We start from the raw sequence: 22494 nt of genomic DNA, 5'->3' as shown, positions 1-22494 counted from the left end.
GAGGGAAAAGCAGAAAAACTCATCAACCAGGCTTCTCTTCCAGTGCAGGGCTCCGGAGAGGAATTCCGAAGTGCGGCTGTCCTTCGGGAGGAGGCTGTGAAGGCCCCATCGCTGGCTGCATGAAGGAAGGGATGGGAAGAGTGGCTCCTTGTCTGCCTCCACCTCCTCGTGTGGGCTGTGGGGCCCCTCACATCCTCCCCCCTCAGAACAGTGAGCATTTTCTATTTCGGATGACTACTCATTTAACGCATGCTCGAGCACCTACTACACAACTTCACTCATGCTATGTAAAAAGTGTTCCTTATGCCCAGAAAGGGCACAGAGGGACATAGTCCAGCTCTGCCCCTGAGTGGTAGGAGACCCACCGGAGAAATGCCTGGATCTCTCAGTAGCTTCTTCAGAAAGACACAGCTTTGGATTGAGGGACCTATACAGTCCTGGTAATTGCTTTCTTGTTTTGTTTTTCCTGAGTTTTAGCGTATGTTTCCCTTCTGTATTTTTCTGTAATTTCACAGTGAGCAGGGAGCATCTCTTCATTAATTCATTCATTTAACAAATAATTACTGAGCCTTTCTTGAGAAATTCAGGAAACAGAAGCATCTCAGACCTTATCAAAGTTGTGAGACCTTGGTCCCCTTCTCTCTAAATCCCTTGTCCTACTTACTTGTGAAAATTTTATCTGCTTTTCAAAAAGAAAACATATTTATAGTATTTTCCCTGTCTCAGATCGGACCTGGGGTGGGAGCAAGGTGAAAACTTTATTCACTGATCTTCAAACCAGAATGAGTATCTAGGAACATCTACCCCAGGAACTTCCCCGGATCTCATCTGTACCTGGATCTGTTCACATGACACGGTCCTGGCCTTCCAGCCAGTGGCATGTGATATGGAAGTCTTTGCAGGAGGGATTGCTTGAGGCACATGGGAACAAACTGAGTTATTGTTGTCACAGGGCAGCTACTGAAAGATTATGTTTTCCAAAGATAGCTGCCATGATAGATCCACTCCATGTGTCCGTCTTACATCACGAAACTGATGCTGCCCCAGTTTGGATGGATTCTGTCTTGTGTCCTTGGGCCTGGCTGGGCATGAGACTATAGCAGAAGAGATACTGCATGGTATCTAAGGTTAGATCAGAAGAGATAATACAGTTTTTCCTGGTTTTCTGGGGATGCTTATTCTTGAAAATCAGCTGCTGTGCAGAAGGGAAACCCAAGCCACATGAATAAGCCCTGCCTGAGCATTCCGGCCAACACCCCTAGCTGAGATCCCAGATGACCACTGGCTTCAACTGCCCTGCTGGACAAGTAGATGAGGAAGGTTTCTGATGGCTCCAGTCCGAGCCACCAAACTTCTCATCCTGTTTCATGAATGCTAAGTGAGTGTTGCTCAGCTGAGCTCAGTCAATCTCAGGACCACTGAGGGTGATAATCACAGCAGTTTCTGCTGTTTTAAGCCATATTTGGGGTGATTGCTTATAAGACAATGATAGCTGAAGTAATTACTAGTTTGATCTTTGAAACAATTGAGAGGTTAGCTGTATGATTTGTAATTAGTAAACTATGGGCCCCTGTTGGTAAGAACATTTAAGTAGAGGATTTTGATGGTCCCCTTTTAGCAAATTTAGTCATTCAGCAACTTTTTATATTACCAGGAACTGTGTTAGTTGTTGAAGAGTCAAAGATTAAAAGAATCCAGTCTGTCCACAAGTTCATGGTATGCTGAAAGAGATAAATATATAAATGTGCTAAAATAGCATCTGAAAGTCAAAAGCAATGAATTAGTAAATACTGATTGAGCACCTATATTATGATAGGTACTTTACAGATAATGAGAATGCTGTAAAATACTGTCTCATCATGGTGTGTTGGGAATTATACTAGCGGGTTAGAGTTTACGTGTGAGATGTATTGGATATGTATCAGCTATATTAGTAACAATAAGAAAAAATGACTAGGCTAAATAATTAAGCTGAATCATAGAAAAATGTTTTTGTAGGTCAAAAGATTGGCTATTGATTATTTCTTATGAGGGTGGCAGGATGAACAGGATTTAGGGATACTAGACCTAGGCGTTAGCAGGGATCATAAAGGTCTGGAGGCAGAAAAGAAGGAACCCTTCAATTATTGCAGGAAAAGCCACGTATCTTAGTCCCTTTGGGCTACTATAAGAACAGACCTAAACTGAGCAGTTTATATGCAACAGAAATTTTATTTCTCAGTTCTCAAGGCTCGGAAGTCAAAGACAAAGGTAGGCACAGCTTCGGTATGAGGTAGGCTCCCCTTTCTGCTCACAGTTGGCTAACTTTTCACTGCATCCTTCCATGGTGGAAGAAGTTCTGGGTCTCGCTCATGGGTGCTAATCCCATTGATGAACTAATCCCCTCCCCAGAGCTCACTTCCTAACACCATCACCTTGGGGTTTAGGGTTTCCACATATGAACTGGGGGAGACATGAACATTAAGGCCATACCACCAGGGGAGGTGCAGCTGAGCCTGCTACCACTGTGGCTCCCCTGGGACAAAGGTCACTGAGACTCCCTCAGTCAGTGCTTCCTGTGCTACCCTCATTCAAGGTGGAAAGTTCCAGAAGAAAGTACTTGATCAGCCAAACTTTGCATGGATTTTATATTTGGATTTTATAATAAGAATGGGAAAAAAGAATAGAACATCTTTTCCAGGTAAATCTGACCCAATCCAGTGCCAGCGTTTGTCAACTATGGGTCAACCAAGTAGGAATTGATAAGCAAATGTTCACAAAAATGGGACCATCTCAACGAGAGAGACAGTTCCCTGGTGACTGCAAATATTTGAAAGAGTATCAATCAGAACTTGGTAACAGACTCACACTGGCTTCTCCAGGAATCCAAATAATCTTGGCTCTGTTCCCTGGAAGGAGATACTTCTGTATCTGTGTAGCTATCCAAAAACAATGTTACCCATCTCTCAAAAGGGAATCATCTGTATCCCTGTCCCATGGCATGGTGAGGGCACGGTGGGATCTCTAGGAAAAATGCCACAAATCCATCATGAAATATGTAGAAGATCACGGTTGGGTATTTTCCCAAAAAGATGTACCCTCGGACAAAAATAATTCCTTCTTCACATGACGGTGCCTGAAGGAGGATTGTAATGGAAGTTTGGCAAATGGGGTAGTCTGTCACCCATCATCTCAACTAGACATTTCCTGTGGGCTGAGTTTTTCTATGGGAACGTTCTTGAAAGTTTCTGTTGAGAGAGAGACCTTCCCTGGGGGCAGTGCTTGATTGTCTGTCCCCAAATGATGGAGAGATCTGGCTTTGCCACTAGTTCCCGGTTGACCCAATCTCATGGGAAAGAGAGCAATTCAATTTTGCTTTTTTTTTTTTTCAAAAATTAAGCCAAGTAGTTCATCAGTCTTAGATTGCCAAACTATTTAAAAAATGTATTCAACTTCTTTGGTGCCTCAATATGCACCTTTAGTGAGGAATGTTTGGGGAAAGAGAATTATCTGAGATTATGATGTCTGAAATGAATGTTTCCCTTTACTGTGCTGTACTATTCAGTCCAAATTTATATACTTCTTTCTGAGCACCTGTCTGCCTGGAGCCCAAAGTAGGTAGCTAAATAAGCAGAGAGCTAATTTGTCTGCATGGCCTGGTATTGACTGCTTAATTGGCTCATTTATAAAGGAAACAGACCTTGGAGAAATATGTGAGTGCTCAGGTGAAAATGTCAACTTGTAGCATCCGTCACATTGCAGTGTGCAACTGATGGCAGGGTCTTCTCTTCTCCTGATCAAATCATATCCTTCCCACATGGCATCTTTCTTGTTGGCAAAGCTCCCTCTAATGTCTGCTTCTAAGCGTTCTCCAAGCCTGGCCCAAGGAGGCTTGCTTGACAGCTACTACGTGGCCACCAGGCAACACCTGTGGAAATCTCTCATCAATCAGGAGGCCATGCCAAAGGGAGCCCGGGCCCTCACATCCCTCATTGTCCTCACAACTCCCCAATTATCCACTTCATTTGGAAAACTGCCCTGGCTACAGCTGTGCCAGACTATCCAGAGGGCAACTGGCCATTGTCTGGTGTTGTTGGAGGGAGGAGGCAACTGGCTTTTGTAGGTTTGGGGGAAGGGATCAGGGTGCCAACACCTGCTGAAGCTTGGGCGTTCTGGGAATTCATCAAGCTGGTTCTGTAAAGGTCATCTGCCCCTTAGCATGGCAGAACACAGTTGCTTTTAAGGAATGCTTGGATAAAACATTTTCCAGGCTTCATTTATCCCTTTGAAAGGCTATATTGCATGTGACAACATTCCAATTTTGAGGCATGACTTGTGCCAATCCACACAGGCAATTAGAGCTGACACATTCCATGGGCTATTGGTCAAGTCCTCAGTAGACCAGAAAGAAAACCCACAGAGGAAAACTTTACCAGTAAAGAGACCCAATTGGAGTCCTGCGTACATGGAACCTTCCGGGGGGAGATTTCTCTCTCAGCTTCTCTTGCTGGGTTCCTCTGCTGTGTCAGCCATTTCTCTGGTCTACACTCATAAGCTGGGCAGGAAGCTGTGTTTATATATAAATAGGGATTTATAAATAATGCGATATATATGCAATATGAATGTGATCAGTGGTGGGTCAATGCTTGGACATGAGGCCAAACCTGCAAAAACCCAGGGTTCATTTCCAGAGAACAGATCAGTTTAAACCTTCAGGCCATCTGCAGTGGCGTCAGTCACTCAACTTGAAAACAATGCTCACACCATGGGAGTTCAGCATAGGGTGGCACAAAACCAATCTTTCCACTATCACCTCCATGACCATCTGATCACCGCCATGTACACCGATAGGTGCACAAATGATGTGCGGTAGTAAAGCAAAGTGACTGCTGGAGCTGTCGGGGTGTGACTTTCTAACTACGCATACTAGAAACTCTTGCCTGGGTCTCTCACACATAGCGAGGCTATTTTGCTATTTTGATAGCCTCTAGCAAAAGCATCAACCAGTATTTTAAGAAGGACATTTATTCCATACATGATGGTTTTGGAAACTTACATCATTCCAGGGACCTGGTTCTGATCCTGACCTGTATACATCTCTTCAGTACCTTGTAGCTTCAATTGTAGAAATGCATGAATTAAACAGTTTGAATGAACGGCAAGTCTAGATATGGGTAGCACTGAAAAATGCAACGTGTTAGTGTTAATAAATATTCAAAATGTGGTGATTCTATAAGAAAATGTCATGTAGTGGAGACTCAGATTAACATAAAATGGTATAGATAGGACTGAAGAGCTATTTATAACTGTTCTCAGTTTTGGTGTGTTAAGAGCTTATGAGGATCCTTAAATTATTTTCACGTATATCTAATCAAAGTATAATTTTTGGCTTTCCTATAAAATTTTTCTTTTTTCTTTCTTTTGTTTTTTTGAGATAGGGTCTTGCTGTGTAGTTCAGACTGGTCTTTGACTCACTATGTAGCTTAGGCTGACCTTGAACTTGCAGACATCCTCCTGCCTCAGTCTCAACAGTGCTGGGATTAGAGGTGTGTGCCACCACCACCAACCTAAAATTTTTCAATCTTTATAGAAGAATACATTGTTTCTAATGCTATAATCAACATACTATTTTGGCACTATTTTTAAAATTCATATGCTTTTGTTGTGCATAAGTACATAAAAAGTACATAAAATTCATTATGTACTCTGTCAAAACAATGTAAATAGGGATGATATATGTATATAGCAGCAAATAAAATACACTAGAAATACAGACTTATGATAAAGTGACTAGAATTTACTAAATCAAGGACAATCCCTGTTGTAGGTGAAATGATTTGTTTGTTTTTAAAAAATATTATTCAATTTCAAAAGCAAATGATTATGTACTTAGACAACACAGAGAAAAGATGAGAAGCAGCTGCCAGAGGAACATCTGTGTTTTATGTAAAGGTTTAAAATATAACCTCTCCTGTGTTCTTTATGCTCTTTGTATAAAAAACCGTGTAATAATTCCTCCTATGGTCAACTGTGAAATAAAACAAAACTCTTTCTGGATGCAATGTGTACCTTTCTCTAGTGAGATGCTGAGAATGTAATGCGTAGATGATCCAATTTTACCTTGGCTGCCCCTGAGTGTACAACTGAAATCTCTAGTCTACTGCAAGAGTCTCAGAAGGCTGCTAGGTAGAATGTCTTTTCCTCCTCTACTCTGCTTTCTATTATTTAGCCTCTATTCTGTTATTCTCCTTTTGCTGTAATTCATCTTTTCTGGATTTAACCAAGCCATGGGTAATAAACCAATCAAAGCCAAAATTAACACTAATGAAAAGGGAAGTAGTGCCAAGCTTGGTCCCCATATGAATTTTCACCATTTCCAAATGAGTGTTCCTTTTACTTACTTGTATTCCTTTTCATTTTATCAGTATTTCCTGACCCAACAATTTAATACCTATTTCTCCTCAGACTGGTGAGTCACGCTACATAAAACCCAGCAATTCTAAGGCCGTGAGGCGTGACGCACCTTCTCTATGTAGAAAGGCAACCTGGACCCTTTAGCTGGGAAGTCAGGAAAGGAAAGCGTATGTTTGGGAATTACACACTATGTCTACAAAGCGGCTGGAATGATCAAAATCCACCTTGATACACAGCAGCATGTTTAGAAAGAAAATGCTATAATTTAGGTGAGCTTTTTGGTCAAGTGGTATATCTTGGTTACTTTTCTCTTGTTGCTGGGACAAAATACCTGACGCCCAAAATTAAGGAAGGAAAGGTTTATTTCACTTACAGTTTGTGGAGGTTTCAGTCTGTATTTGGCAGATTATAAGGCAGAGTGGCACATGGCAGAGGGCTACAGCTCATGGCGTCCAAACACAGCAAAAGCAACAAACACAAAAGCCAGGAATGGCCTCAAGCACCCTTTTCCTCTCCCTTACATATGTAAACTATCCACCCCAGGGTGGGTGTAGCTCTCACACCCATAATCAATCAACTCTAAAAGCCTGCCCCATGGCCACATGAGGCTTTGGGGGGACACCCAGACACAAACCATAACATGGTGTCAGCAGGACAGTCCTGGGTTTGACACCGTGTGACATGGTTCACTCCGGCGTCTGCTTTGCCGCCACTCAGCAGATACAGGGACACCAGCTCCCTCACTCAGTCTCCAGGCAAGCAATGCCCATTGGTAGAATCAACCCACTGTAGAGCTTAAATACTCCAGCATCTGTGCAAGCAGCTCAGTGAAATAGAAATTATTATATATCCAAAATATTATCACTTAAAATATCATTGATGGAGCCCTTTATTAAGATATTTTACATTTCTTTTCTTCCCTTGTTCTGTCTTCAGAATCAAGGGTGTACTTTTTGGACACAACTGGTTTCCATTCAGTCCAGACATGATGCGTGTCCTCAGGAGCCACATGGGGCTGGTGGCCACTGGCCTGGGGCAGACAGAACTGTGAAGCCTCTAATTTCACTACTGAGACATAGAAACAAGCATTAACATTCAGTTTTGGTGAGGATGCCTGGCACAAGTGTCTTTCTGCAATGGGAATGAACCCATAAAACTGTTTAACAGATAAAAATAATTTTGACTGTACATATGTAGTTTTTTATTATGATGTGCTTGTGATACATAATAATTGCGTCCATCTTGGAGAATTGGTACATATACCTACATATCCATAATCTTATAAACATTTTCATTCATCCAGCAATGCTGTTGTGGGAAATTATCCTAATGAAATAATCAAAATTGTCCCAAGAACAAAGATTCATTACACTGTTATTTATAATTACAGACAGTGAAAATAATCTATAGGCTCAACAAAATGCTATTATTTGAATGAATTACATGTGTGATATATACCACACAATGTAACCACATTGGGTAATATTACATAGGATTACAATCATTTTGTAGTAGAACAATGAAAGTACTTTAAAGTTTTGATGATACTTGCACAACAAAATAAATATAATAAAATTCACCAAAGTGTACTTGTACACTTGTACTACATAAATGTTATGGCATATAAACTTTATGCCTTCCTCAAGCTACATATATTGTACAGAAATATTTAATGAAATGTGAAGTGTTCACAATCATTGGTTCAAAGTTTACCAAGATGTCTATGTATAAAAATTCAGACATATGAAAGTTTTAACGACCCTTGTGACAATTTCTATTACGTAGCCATTACTCAGTTGAAGAATGTGGGATAATGCGGGATGAAGTAGATTGTCCACAATCACACAAGTCTTATCAAGGAGAACTAGAGTGATAAAAGCAGGCAGCAGTCTCCAGTCCGCACAAACTCACTGTGCAGTTCAGCACAGACCTATACCATAAGGATCAGAGTCCTTCCCTCCACGAGGCGGGAAGACAGTTCTTATCTTTCTGTGTTATTGTTTACTTTATAATACATGTAAACATATATTACTATCTATGACAAATAATTTTTATTCCAAAGATGAAACATTAAACAACACCAACCACTTGTGGCTGATAAGCACAGCTAGTCCCCAGGGCTTGGCGAGGGCTAGCTCTAGACTGAAGGCCTTCAAAGGGCAGGGAAGGTGGGAGTCTTCCTGGGGTTGTGTCTGCACAGTGTGGGCCTTTCATTGTTGTTCTGACTTTCTGAAGAGCCGGGAGGCCGGGAGGGAAGTGTGTGGAGCTTTCTTAGGCAAGTGGCCAAGATGGCGGCTTGGCCAGGGCTGTTGCAATGACACCAGATGAAAGTACATCTAGGATATTTGGGGATAAGATTCAGTAGTTCCAAGTCCCCTTGCACTGAGCCCCAGGCCTGTTTCCCTTTTGTCTGTGGCCTGTCATCAGAAAAGAGTCCTGTTCTGGAAACATTTTATCCACTGAATTTAACCCCTGCCTTCTCTTCGCAAGAGCAGACCCCTGTCTTCAGGCTCCGGCCCCTGTCCTCCTCTCCAGGAAGTGCCTGGGCAAGAGCCGCCTGGGAGGAGATGGCAGTGAGGGTAGCTTTATCTGCAAGTGCATGTGCCCTTCCTTGCTACAGAAATAGGATTGCAAGACGGATCCTCACGGAGTCCCAGCAGGGTGTTCTGCTTTATGCATAGCTGCGGGGTGAGTCACTACCAAATGCTTCCTAAAAGAGACTCCTTAAGTTACGGTAACATTTTAGAAGGGTATTTATAGTGCCAATAGAGAATGGGAGGGGCAGGTTGCTTGGAGCAGTGCCTCTCTCTGTGCACCCCTGCCTCCCTGCCAGCCAGTTCTCTCTCGGCAGTTTCCTAGTCCTCTTTGTCCCCTAACAGAAGGCAAAGCCTCCAAGGGGCAGTCCAAGGGCCTCTGCTGCTGACCCCGCCCTGACACTAAGCGATCTCCTTAGACCTGCCTGTCTCCAGCCCCCTAAGCCTGCTGGCCTCTCTACTGCACTGTCCAGCGGCTCTGTGCTCTGTTTATTAACAATTCAGATGGACTGTCCTGCAATGAGTGGAAATGCCAGAGCTTATTTGTTCTGGTTTCTTTCCACTGTGTATGCTCCGTTTCTGAGGCTGTCGTTGGTTACCTAGGATATGGTCAGGGGAGGCGATGGATTGGCCGGGAGCTTGGATGGGTTCCCCAGAGGCTGTGGAGTAGGCTGGTGGTCTGTAGGTTTCCCTGACCTGGAGCCTGATTAACCGCTCTCCAGCCCCTTGTGGACTGAGCTTCCAGCGTACTCCTCAGGACCCCAGCAATTTTCGAGTATCTCCTTACTCTGGCTTTTCTCCAACTGTAAATTTATACATCTGTCTACTACTAGGCTATGAGATCCTCTGAAGCAGTGATCACATACTATTTGTGCTGCAACCAGCGCAGTTCAAAGCATGCGAAGGCTGTTTTATACATGTTGTTCGAATACATATCGAAATGAGCATTGTTCCGGCTTGGTTGGGGGGAGTAGAGTTCGAAGTAAGCTTTGGCCTTTCATAATCTGTCAATGGTTTTTATGAAAAATAAACCTAATGTTTATTTATTAACCACCTATTGTGTTAGAACCCTTTGAGATATTTTAACTTCTTTTCCATAACAACTCTACGATCAAGTGGTTATTATTACTGCCGATCAACTCAAGAAGCCGCCCACCTCAGGGACATTGCACAGTAATTTTGCCTGAAATCTCTGTCAGTGGCAAAGCCAAGATCTGGGTCTCTGACTGTCTCACAGTTCCTATAGTTCTGTAATGCCCCAAATTGAAGTAGGTTGTTAGCTGAGCTACGAATGCTTGAATTATGTGAATTAAAGTTGGAAAATGTACTTCATTGAATAAAATCAGAGTTATTGTTGAACATAAATGAATGGCTATGTAAAAATTTTTGAACTATGTTATTATGGATAATTTCAAGCAGATGCAATCATAGTAAGAATGATGCAGAATCCCATGTGCCTTTTCTGCAGCTACCTGTGTTTTGTCTACATTTTTGCTCACTTTCCTCCTCCTCCTCCTAGATTATTTTAAAAGAAACCCCAGGTACCATATGAATTTACTAAAATTTTAAAAATTTATTAATATGATGTGCCTTTACCTAGAGCATAAATATGCCAAGATGATTTTTATAAAACCAACTAGAGATGTGATTCCCTCTGGGTGCTGGATCCATGTGGCTTCTATTCTTTCTAGAAGAATAGGGAGGTCGTTCTCAGTATCTTCAGACCCTGCGTGCTCTTTGGAGGTTGGCATGTGCTCTGGTTTAGTGGAAAGCAAGAGATCCATCAACGCACTGATTCACAGCTTGGGAACAAGCCGGTCGCTCTGCCTGTGTGGAGGGAAGGCTAGATCAGCACAAATGAGTGAAACTTTCAGAAGTTATGACTTTCTTTTCTGCTGCAGGTTTTATATGCAATATCATGTAAGGGAACTTTTTCCATTCTTCTCAATGGACTCTCTGGCCATTTTTCAGAGCCTCGTTGGTGGTAAGAGCAGGAAGGATAACAGCCACAGCATTTTTCCATCACACCCACAAAAGTTCAAGACCTGTTGGAGAAATAGCCAACAGTGAATGCTTGTAGAAATACTCCTATCCCCCCAGCGCTTTTTAGAGGAGTTTTATGAAGAAGTCTTATCAAGAATGGCCTTTTATAACTACACTCTTCCTAGTGATTTGGGGTTATGGTCAAAACTAGAGATGATGATAGAGGGATTTTATGAAGAGGTCTGACTGTGTGTGTGTGTGTGTGTGTGTATGTGTGCACGCTCACGCGCGTGTGTACAGATGCATCAGCCTCTTTGGAGGAGACAGGAGGGACACAGCCCCTAAAATGAGAACCATTTTGGTGTCAGTAGCTTTATATACTTTGGAATCTCAGGTCTAAAAATAACTCATTTGGAACCCTTGCTGTTTATCTGTATCCTGGGTTTTCCCATTCTTAAAAATATCCTGGTGTGCATATAAAGACAGTGTTCCGAAGGTTAAGGCTCCCTAATCCTGAGGGGGTGGTGAGTAAATTCCTTCTCTATCCATCTAAGAATAGGCTCTAGAGCTATTCAAGTGTGCGCCATCATGTGAGGAGCTTCTCCTTCTTCTTCTACTTATCTTAAAGGAAGCAAATGGTACTAGATGGTAAGGACCGTGAAAACGATCCTTAACATTTGTTGATAGTTTAAAAGGCCGTTGCCTTGAAATGGTTTTATCTGCAAGTGAGAGGAAGACGAAATTGGAGAATATTTCCCCCTTGTGGCATTTCCACCTGGAGCCTAACCCAGGCTACTCTGGAAATCAGAGGAGAGCAGGAGCTTGCTTTTTGAAGGCAGCTTTGCACTCTGATTTTTTTTTTTTCTTTTTTGCCTCAAGGGGCTCTGACTGTCCCCTCTGCCTGCGAGGCCACCGGGCCTCGCCGTGACCCCCGTGTCCCCGGGACACAGCCCCCGTCCCCGCCGTCCTTCTGTTGCTAGCAGAGTCTGGCAACCAGACTTCCTGCATCAGCGCTATTTCTGCCCCGCTGCTCCGCGGCATTGGAGTCCAGGCGAAGAGCTAAATAAAAAGAATTGAAAGTAGCTCAGCAAGATATGTAGAGGGCTCTGCTGGATTGCGATTTCCCCTACGAAATATGCGCCCTCCTCCCTGATCCCCTCTGACCAACATCTCACCGAGTGGCCTCACGGTACCTGCTTGCCTGGGTAGTAAAAGACAAGGGAAATAAAAGAGCAGTGTGCATCAGAGCAAGTTGGAAAGGTCAACCAGGGCTTTTCTGTTTTTGAAGGATGTATTTCTGCATGACTCACCGGGCCTTTTCACTTCCTGCTAGAATTATTACAAAACAGATCTGGGAGACAATGAGCTGCGGAGGAGTTCACTGCCTGCACCCGGACAGGCCCAGGGCAGCACCAGGCACCGAGGGCTGGGACGCTGTCCCGGCCCTCTCTAGCACGCTCCGCAAGGCGAAGTGCTGCCCGGAGACAGTCATTTCTGCCTTCAGGCCGACTCCATCCATGCTGGGAAGGTCAGTGGCTGCCGCTGCTGGTTGGCGCTTAGCTCAGAGGCGACTGCTGTGGGAGAGAAAGCCCTGCAGACAGACTCGCAGTGGGCTGGGGTTATATTGCATATGGTGATCGCTACTGTGAGGCATATCCTGCAATAATATATTTCAGGCACTCAATATAGCGTTCAAGCTCTCCAGCAGAATAATGATAATATAGAGAGGAAAGAATCCTCTGGGCCAGGGACCTTTGGTTCCCATGGCAAACCTATAATCGTATTTGTTCCTCAGGGACAAGTACAGATGCTTCCTAAGAGATTGTTTAGATGGCTTCTAAGGTAATTAATTGTATTGGGCATCCCTTCTTTTTATTTGGAATATTTTCAAAGCAGAATCTGTTTTTCAGAATACAGATGGGTCTCTTTTAAGCACTTTCAAGACATCAGGCTAAGTGCAAAAAATGAATGTTATAACTACAATGATGTATCATGGTGTATCCAACCCTGGACTATCACCTCCTCCCTGTCCCCCTCCGCCCGTCTCTGAGATTCTTCCCCTGCCCCCCTTTGATATGACCTACTTGTGGGCTTGTATTGTAGCCAAGCATCATGGCTGCTTAGCCCCAACCATCCCCGTGCATTGAGAACGGTGCCTTTTTCTCTAAGGATAGACTGTGTTAATTCAGTGAGAGACATCGCCCTGCTTCCCAACCAAGGTGACTTTGCCCCTGCAGGGATGTGGTAACATCTGGAGACTGCAGCTGTCATGGGGTGGTGGGAAGGTGCTGCCAGCAGGTTGGGTAGAGGTCAGGGTTGCTGTTAGGGGGAAGGCACCACCCACAAAGGATCAACTGCCCACCACCAAGTCAGTAGATCCAGAGATCCTCCATAACCAAGATGGAATTTGTACCGTTTCCACTCTCTCACTTCTTCCATGGAACTTTCTCTGAGAAGCCCTCTTTACTCCCTCCCCGAGCTCTGCTATATACATCTCAAGCCATGCCTGCACAGTAACGCTCTTTCTCTGTGTGTGCACGGCTCACCTCCTAGTTGGATCCTGGCAGTAGGTTTATCTCTTCCCCTGTTTCACTCTTTTCAATGTCCCTAGCCCAGAGCCCAGAGCTTAGCCTACACTCAACGCATTCCAGAAAAATGGCTCTCTCCTCAAGGGATGAGTGGGTCCTGAAGTTTGAAGACACTAGTTTGGGGCAAGGCTTTCCCACTGTTTTCCTCAGTGTAAATGGGCGAAAGGGATGCACTTCGAGATTTAATGACATTAAGTAAGCATGTATGAGAATGGACAGCCTATCTTTCATTTGATGTTCGTGAACAATGCCTTAACCCCTTTAAATAAAGGCTTGCAGCACAGGACAAAAGAAAGAATGAACGACTTAAATTCAATTCAATCTAAATTCAATCTTAAATTCAATGGTCAGAATGGCTGCATTTGACAGAGATGGATACCTGTGTTGTGTTGTTCCCTGTGGGAGGTTGGGAATTTCATCGAGCCCTAACTTTACTTGTCTAACACACCTGACCTTTCCCTTCTATGTGTTTTAATTCCATGCCAAACAAGCAAATCAGGATAAAGAACCCAACTTCCCGGTGGCTCAGACGGGGACATTTCCATCAGTACACAGAGAGGGGTGTTGGATGAAAGAGGCACGCATTCAGCATGCTGGGGGTTACCGCCCCCCCTCTAAACTAGTGAACTGATCTGCTACACTCTACATTCCTGTGAACTTGGGATGTGTCTCCCCAAGATTCTGACCACGTTTGGATGAAAAAAGTCTGAGGGTCAGGTCCTGGTTGGTGGTTCCTTCTCCAAAACAAGGTGGTGATGGAAGATTTTGGCCAGGAGATAACTTGTTTGACCCCCTGTTTTCCTCAGGTCACTTTCTGGCCTCAACATACATGAACATTATGAAGGTTTCAAGTCCCATCCCAGATTCTGGAATTGTCACTTTTTTTAAGCCTCCAAAGTACTTTGAAAATTCCATTCATACTTTATTTAGAAATATTCTTATTGGGGAAAAAAAAAAAAAAAAACCACATGAAGCTTCTTTTTAATAAAGGAAACAAAATGGGAAGGTCAAATTCTCTTAGAACTTTTTATAGGCCTGGAAGCACTGGAGACATTTCATCATTAAAGAAATTGTGACAAGTAATTGGGACCATTTACTGGGGGTTTCTCAGGGACAGACCAAGAATAGCAAAAGAGATCGCTTTTAAGAGACTCCATATTTGACTCTTTTTTCCTGAGAACAGCTAGAACTAATTAGAAATAATGTACAGCTTGTATTAGTTACATTTGAGCATTTGTTAACAAGCTCTCATATGCAAAATAAAGATTGATTTCAACTCGATTCGTCACTCTAGTGCTCTTTCCATGTTCGGCTTACATCTTTCCACTTAGTTGCAAGAGTTTCTTGTATAATGTCATTAATTAACAAAAGGAAGTTGAGATGAAAATATCTTGAGTGCTCCACCTAATTATAATCCCAGTCATGAATGCTGGAGAGAATGTGGCTTTTTACTCAAAAGAAAACAGTCTAGAACAATATTATGCAGTTTATAAATTCCACCGAACCACTGTACAAATAAACAATGCTACTGGAATCACACAACAAATCATCTCACAATTAGGCCACACAAGACCAGCTGTGTTACAAAGAAGCCCGTGAGCCAAAGAGGAGAACTTTGAAGATAAGTATTGCCACATGTGAGAAGAAAAAATTCTCAACAAACCTTAATTGCACGGAACTTCATTTTCAAATGCTGTTTGCCATGGGAATACAGAACTTTATGCTGTGACCCATGATTATTGTAAGCATCTTTTACGGCACGGGGGATAGAATTACCCATCTGACTGGGGGCATCGTAGGCCCAGATGCATGTGAAAAATCCCTCCTCCTCACATTTCTCAGCTCTCAACAAACACAATCAATGTTCTATTCATCTACTTTGTACCTCAACTGAAGAGAAGTATTAAATGCAGGCTCGCCTCCCAGGACTGAGTTGGCGGATATCCCCAGGGCATAGACCCATTTTAGTATTTGTTAGAGTTCAACAAGAAGGCTCCCTACATTTGATGATCCATCCCAAAGCCAAGCATTAATGCTCCTTGGTTTAACTGCAATTTTTGGATTATCCTTGTCACTAACGCCCTCTTTTTTTTAGCCTTGACAGTGACTGCACTTTCCAACGCTCTCATTTTTGTCAACCAGCAGTAAGAGTAGGAGAATCATTACAGGACAAGTAGAGAAATTCCCAAGGCATCAGAAATGTAGGTAGTAGTGCCAGGATTTTCTGACTAGTGTCACCTTTGGACAGTTCAGGGAGTCTAAGTCACCTGGAAGTCAGGAAGAAAGATTTTGTGGGAATCTGGCTCCACTTCTAATATTTTAATCTTTATGCAAGGAGCAATCAAAATATACAGTGAATTTTTACATTAAAACTTTTACAGTAAAAGACACATTGCCATTAACCCCCTCAAAATACTCTCCCTCACTTCAGACATACTTCTCCCATGGCTCTCACTGCTTTCCGAAGCAGTTCTGGAAGACTTTCCTAACTGTCTATGAGGTATGAGCAAAGCAACTGGGAATGGTATTGCCAAGTGCTGTCTGATGGAAATGTAGGCTCATAAAAGTATCAGTGTGTCCTCATTGACCTTATTCACTGGATCTGGCACCCAGTGACTTCTGGCTCTTCCCCAAAGTGAAAATGATCATGAAAGGTACATGTTTTAAATTGATTCAGGACACTGAGGTAGCCACAAGAACACAACTAAAAACATTCATGAAAGACGACTTCCAGGACAGCTTAGAAAGAGGAGATAAGTATATTAGAATTGAGGGGGAGTATTTTGAGAGAGATTAATGGCAATTCATCTTTTATTGCAATACACTTTTTTCTTTCTTTCTTTCTTTCTTTCTTTCTTTCTTTCTTTCTTTCTTTCTTTCTTTCTTTCCTTCTTTCTCTCTTTTGAGACAGGGTCTTGCTATGTAGTAAAAGCTGGGCTTGAACTCACTTTGTAGCCCAGGCTGGCCTTCCATTTACAGTGATCCTCCTGCTTCAGCCGCCCAAGTGCTAGGATTATGGACATGTGACACCATGTCTGGCCAACATTAAAAAAAAAAAAAATTATACTTTAACTGTTTTTAAATCATATCTCAAAAATGCATGATTTGGAGAGATTTATGATAAAAAAATCCCACCTTATTATTACTGTGTTAATTGTTCATGGTTTCTGCTCCTTTTAACTCATGCATGCACCACCTTTTAGCTTATAGGAATCTCTTTTTGATCCATGAGGGGTGAAATAGTGACAGTAATTTAGAAATATGTTTTTTATTGCCATACTTGCAGTTTCCTATGATAAATCTTTTTTCTTGTGCTTCATAAAGCAATGCTTCTTTCTCCTTTCCCTTCATCTGTCTTCATAAATTTGGGAATCAATTTTGTCCAAACCAATTAGAACTTTCCAAAGGAGCAGCTGAGCTTGTTGGATAGATAGGGTCATGAATATCTTTCAAAATATCATGCAGAGTGTTTTGAGGCTAATGGTGGAATAATTTTTTTCTTTTAGCAGTTAGTATATTTTGTTTCACATTTTATTCTAGAAATCCTGAGAATAAAATTAAAGAGCTAAGGAGGTTCTGGAGTTTTCTTGCAATGGAAAAGAATTAGAGCAGAATAAAATGATGAGGCACCTATTCACTTAAAACGTTACTTTGAATTTAAATTACATATAATTTGGGAGCTCTTTGGCAGTCATAGGTCATTATCTCCAAGAGTGTATATCGGGCACCCTCCACTGTCATTTTCCTAGGAGTTTCTTGGGCCATAGCTCTTCCTACCCTTGAAATCAGGAATGTGGCTAACACTGTAAATGTCTACAGTGATGGTAAAAAGGAATGATGTTGCTCTGGCTGTTCCTTCTATATCAAATGCAGTGACTTCCTTCATGAACTCCAACTGCAGTGTCACATGGTAGTTAAGGTCAAGGGTTACAGAGACACACGTATTTAATCCATACATTTGTGTGTGCCTAGAGCCTCTCCATTATTAAGTGCAAGTGGTATAAGTAAGACCATTATAGTAGGTCCTGAATGCAAAAATAAATTGCTTGTACAAAGACATGGAAGCTTATGGGCCACTTTCCTGGCCCTTTGCTTCTTCCTTTCAACTCCAGAATATGGCTTTGAGGCAGTGGGATAGGGGGAGTCCCTGTTATTCACTGGCTGAAGAAGGACTTTGGGTCTGGTTTACAGATACCTGTTTGTGATATGCTGGCCTGACTTAAGAGTACATGCTGTAGTCTTGCAGTCCCATTCTGGGATGGCCCTGAAGATAGCAATAAGGAAAATGCCCATCTGTGGGCAGAACTCCAGGCAGTGCACCTGGTTGTACATTTTGCTTGGGAGGAGAGAGGGCTGACGGTGGGAGTTCCATGACTCATGGGATTGTCTAGATGGCCAGGGACTTGGAAGGAACCCTGTTGGAAAATTAGTCACAAGGAGGCCTGGGGATGTGGTTTGTGGATGGTCCTCTCTGAATATTCACCCAGGAATGGCCTCAGCAGAGAAGGTTCTTAATGAGCACAAAGTATGACATGTTTGCTTTATGGACATGGGTCAGTTTCTCTTTCCGTCTACATTTGTCTTTGTCCGTGGGATTTATGAACAAAGTAGGCATGGAAGTAGAGATGGAAGTTGCAAGGTGTAATCAAAATACATGATGAATGTTTATTGCAGTAAAAGACACATTGCCATCAATACCCCTGAAGCTCCCCCTTATCTTTGAACACACTTATTCCATCACTCTTGCCACATTCTGAAGCAGTTCCGGAAGTTCTCCTTTGTGAATATCTTTACAAGGTGTGATCAAAACTACTGAGCTCCAACAGACAGGCGGGATCATGAAGATATGATGGTTTATCCTCACACACTTTATTCATACATTCTGATACCTGCAATTTCTAGCTCTTTCCCATAGTCAAAATAGCTATGGAAGATAAATATTTCGAATTGATTCAGGACACCATGGCAGTCATGACAACACAACCACAGATACCCATGATGTAAGGTTTCTAGAACTGCTTTAGAAACAGGTAAGAATGATGAGATACGTGTATTCCAAGACAGAGGGAGTGTTTTGAGGAGGATTAATGGCAATGAGGATTTTTAATATAAGAAATTTTAAAAATTTAAACATTTGCTATATTTTTTTGATCACACCTTGTATGTGAGGGCTTAGCAACAAAGACTGCTACTTGTCATAGCTGGTTTGGCCTTAGTCACCTAGAGGGATCTCACCTGCAGACAGCACAGGACAGCACCAAGTCCCCAGGATGACATCATTTCCTGTGCAGTGATTAATCCATCAGTGGATGACAGGTTGATTACACTTGGGCCAATTCCATTGTGTAAGGGATAGTGTGAATTCTGTGATCAGAAGACTAGACATTTATTCTAGCTGTAGATTTGCCTTAGCTTCCTGTACCCTTTATGGAATTACAGAATCTGTGGTCATTACATAGTGCTCTGAAAAAGCAACTTATTTTATAACAAATTAAGAGCAGTACTGGGCTCATACCCATGGATTTTACTGGTCTTCCCAGATTCCCCATCACTCTAAAATAGTTGGCCTGACAGAGTGGTAGGATAGTTTTTGGAAGACCCCATTACAATGCCAACTAGATGTAAACAACTTGCAAAAATTAAGTAAGATGCTTTGAGATGCTCCTTCAGCTTGAAATCACTGACCAATATATTATAGTGTTCTTTGTCCCACTGGATGGATTCACAGCTCTAAAATTCAAGAGGTGCAAGTGCAAATGGTCTCTTCCATTACCACTCCTGATATAATAAGCTAGTGGAGTGTTACCTCTTCTTGCTTTGTTGGTTGAAGTTCCCCTGGGAAGAGACACAAAAATGATTTCATTAAACTGGAAACTGAGAATACCACCAGGATGGTGCATGTGAAACCCTATGGGAAAGTGTGCCAGCTCTTCTGTGGGTTGCATGTGCCCTCAAAGGTGGAAGCTGGGAGCCCGTAAGAGGCTCACATGGATTCCAGCATGTCCTCATGGGTTTAGTTTGTCTTTTCTCTCCCTTCCTTTATGTTAATCTTTCCTTCCTGACTGCCTGGCCTTCTGTCTTCAGGCTTGGCATCAGAGGTAAAAGCAACAGGAGGACCTGAACACCATGGTGAGTTCTCATAATCACAATCAGATATATACCGAACTTCATGATTTTCTCCATTGGAGCCCCAACTAACTGATTGAGTTGGAATCAAGTATCTTCCTCTTGCTGTGAATATGAAATTAGGCCAACATTTCTAAGCCTATGTTTCTTCGTTTGTAAGATGGGGTTAATACGAACTAGCATCTAGGGTTGCAGTGAAGATTATATGAATGAAAAGTGGATCACTCTTAAAGCATACAGGACGCACTCAGTAAATGATTGCTACTACTACTACATACAAAACTTGACTTTGTCTTCGGGTGAGTCTACTTAGTATCACAGAGTTTGGGGATTGGAAGAAAATTTTTTACTGTCTTTTTGGTTGGTTATACAGATTCAATTTATATGTGCACATGACAGGCATTGTTCATTTTCACCCTCGGACACCATTTGTCCATCTTTTCTCCTCCCCAATTTCACATTTTTGGGGGTTTTGCAATATGTATAAATATTTTATTCACGTCCATCCCTCTGGAAGAAATTTTAGGAAACCATTTGAACCAGTGACTTGCTTTATTATTATTTTTTCTTGGAGTGACTTGCTTTAAAAAGGCCAGCCTTCTCAATCTTTCTAAGGAATAGATCTTACTCTTGTTGGTACTGCTGTAGTCAGTGTTATTCAGAAGGTAAATGCCGGAGAAGAATTTGTTCACTGCTGATTTGTCCTGAGAGAATGGTTTTAAAACCAATGTTAGATTTTACATTTCATATAAAGCCTGGTGTTCAAAGTAGCTTTTCTGAGTCGTTGTCTATTAATTTGGGAATGGAAAAATTCATTTCCAAAGTACCTACATTCTAAAATTCTATAAATGTAGTCAGTTGGGAGGTTATACATTCACGTTATGAAGATTTCTTTGGTTTTAAATTTATTTCGAGGGGGATTGTTCCTTGGACATTATTGTCAGAATCATATTTTTAGGACCATCCAGAAAAAAAAATGTCTCTTTTTGTTAGAGCCAAATCTTGTTTGTGATTCAAATTGAATTTGACATTTGACATCAATGGACTTGAGGCTGTTTCCAAAGGCCAGATTTGTTGACTAAGGCTAAAGATGCGCTACCATTGGAGATATCCTGACCCAGCAGCTGGGTTCCAAACATCTTTCAGATGATATCAGTGTTACCCTGGGATATCACTAGAGTTTAACTTTTATCTCAGAATATCAGAGGGAGCAAAGACTTGGGATAGGCTCTGAATCAGAATGTGCTAAGTAAAGAAGACTAAGTCAAGTCCTGGTTCCATCATTTTCTGGGTGAGTTTCCTCTGGACACCACTTCCCGTGTGGAAGTTTGAAAGACTTCAGTAATGGGAGCGCAGTGCCTCTATCTATCTTTCTTGTGGACCTATCATGAAACACAACTGAGACAATATAGGTGAGGATGTTTTGCTCATTTGAAAGCATCTGAAACCAAAAATGGAGGCCGGTGGGTTCCGGCCCAGGGGTCCAGTCCAGCCAGTCGCCTGTTTGTGCACACCCAGTGAGTGGAGGACAATTAGGTGAACCTTAACCAGCTTGCTAACTGGGAACTCTAACTTTGAACCCTAACTATTAAAATGTTCCCATTCCCCTCCACCTCCCCAAAAGAATTCCTTTCTTTGACTTAGTAGACCTGAGTAACAGACATTTGCACTCAATTATTAGTATATTTTGAATTTTGTTCACTTATCATTTCATGGAGATTTGTCTTCACTTTTGCTATAAAAGTTCCTACGTAATATCCTCTTTTGCCTCTTGCCTTGCAAAACTTAAAATATTTACTTTCTGACTTTTTCACAGGAAAAACATTGTTGATCCCTTTTGTAAAGTATTGTGCAAAACGATCTGTGTTATTAGTAAAAAACTGCAGTCATTGTTCATAAGTAAGGTTTGCAGTAAACAATTTACTTTTCTTCTAAGTTGTATTAAACATTCTCTCTGCTAATGCTTTCAAATTGTACAATACAAATTCTTATAAGCAGTACACATTTTCAGATGAGAGGCATATACCTGCTATTTGACTGAATTACCATGACGTTAGGGTCTGAGATTGTTATTATAATATGAATTTTAAAATTCCATGTTTGTTAAAATTTGGAAGAAACAGAGTTTTAAAAGTTAGAAAAAATGATTCTGAAGAACCAAATCAAAAGCAGAGATGCTGGCATACAAGACCTCAAGCTCTAAAAGATCCTCTGAAGGCTTCTAAGATTCTGGGGAATTTAGAGAAATTTAGAGAAAGAGAGAGAGAGAGAGAGAGGTGTGTGGAGGAATCTGTGAGGGTAGGAAGTCACTAATCTGCCTCTGGTGAGGAGCATGGCCGTTCTAGTGATGGTAGTGATAGCGTAGTTCTGGGTAGAAAAACTTTAGCTCACAAAATTAATGTTGGATGAGAATGATGGCGGATGAGATGTCCTTATTGGAAACACAAATACTAACACAGTCTTCAGGGGACATAGCCTCCCTGGTGCAGCTTTTCTGACACATGTTGATGCCTTCATCAACATGTGAAAAAGCAAAGGAAAAAATAGGAAGAAAAAGAGAAGGGAGGTAGAAGAAAGGGAGAAGGTTTTCCAGTGTGTAGCACTTTGCATCTACTGTTGTATTGGGTATTTGTCTTAGGTGTGCCTGAAGCGCCTTTGTGGGAGACTTAAGGGGCAAATTTGATGTCACAAATGATAGGAGCCTGGATTGCAAAGGTGGCATTTCTCTTCTGGTGTGAAGACGACATCAGGGGAGATGAAAGAGAGAATAAACTTTACCTCATAATTTCCCTTCCCCTCCTCTCCGTGTAAGCCACATTAGTCTCTCAGTAAAGGTACTTGGAGAAACTTGCTAAAATTTTCCCTCATGC

The sequence above is a fragment of the Chinchilla lanigera genome, unplaced genomic scaffold (assembly GCF_000276665.1).
Source record: "Chinchilla lanigera isolate Chin_1 unplaced genomic scaffold, ChiLan1.0 scaffold00005, whole genome shotgun sequence".
NCBI lineage: Eukaryota > Metazoa > Chordata > Mammalia > Rodentia > Chinchillidae > Chinchilla > Chinchilla lanigera.
Note: the sequence above shows the minus strand (reverse complement) of the source record.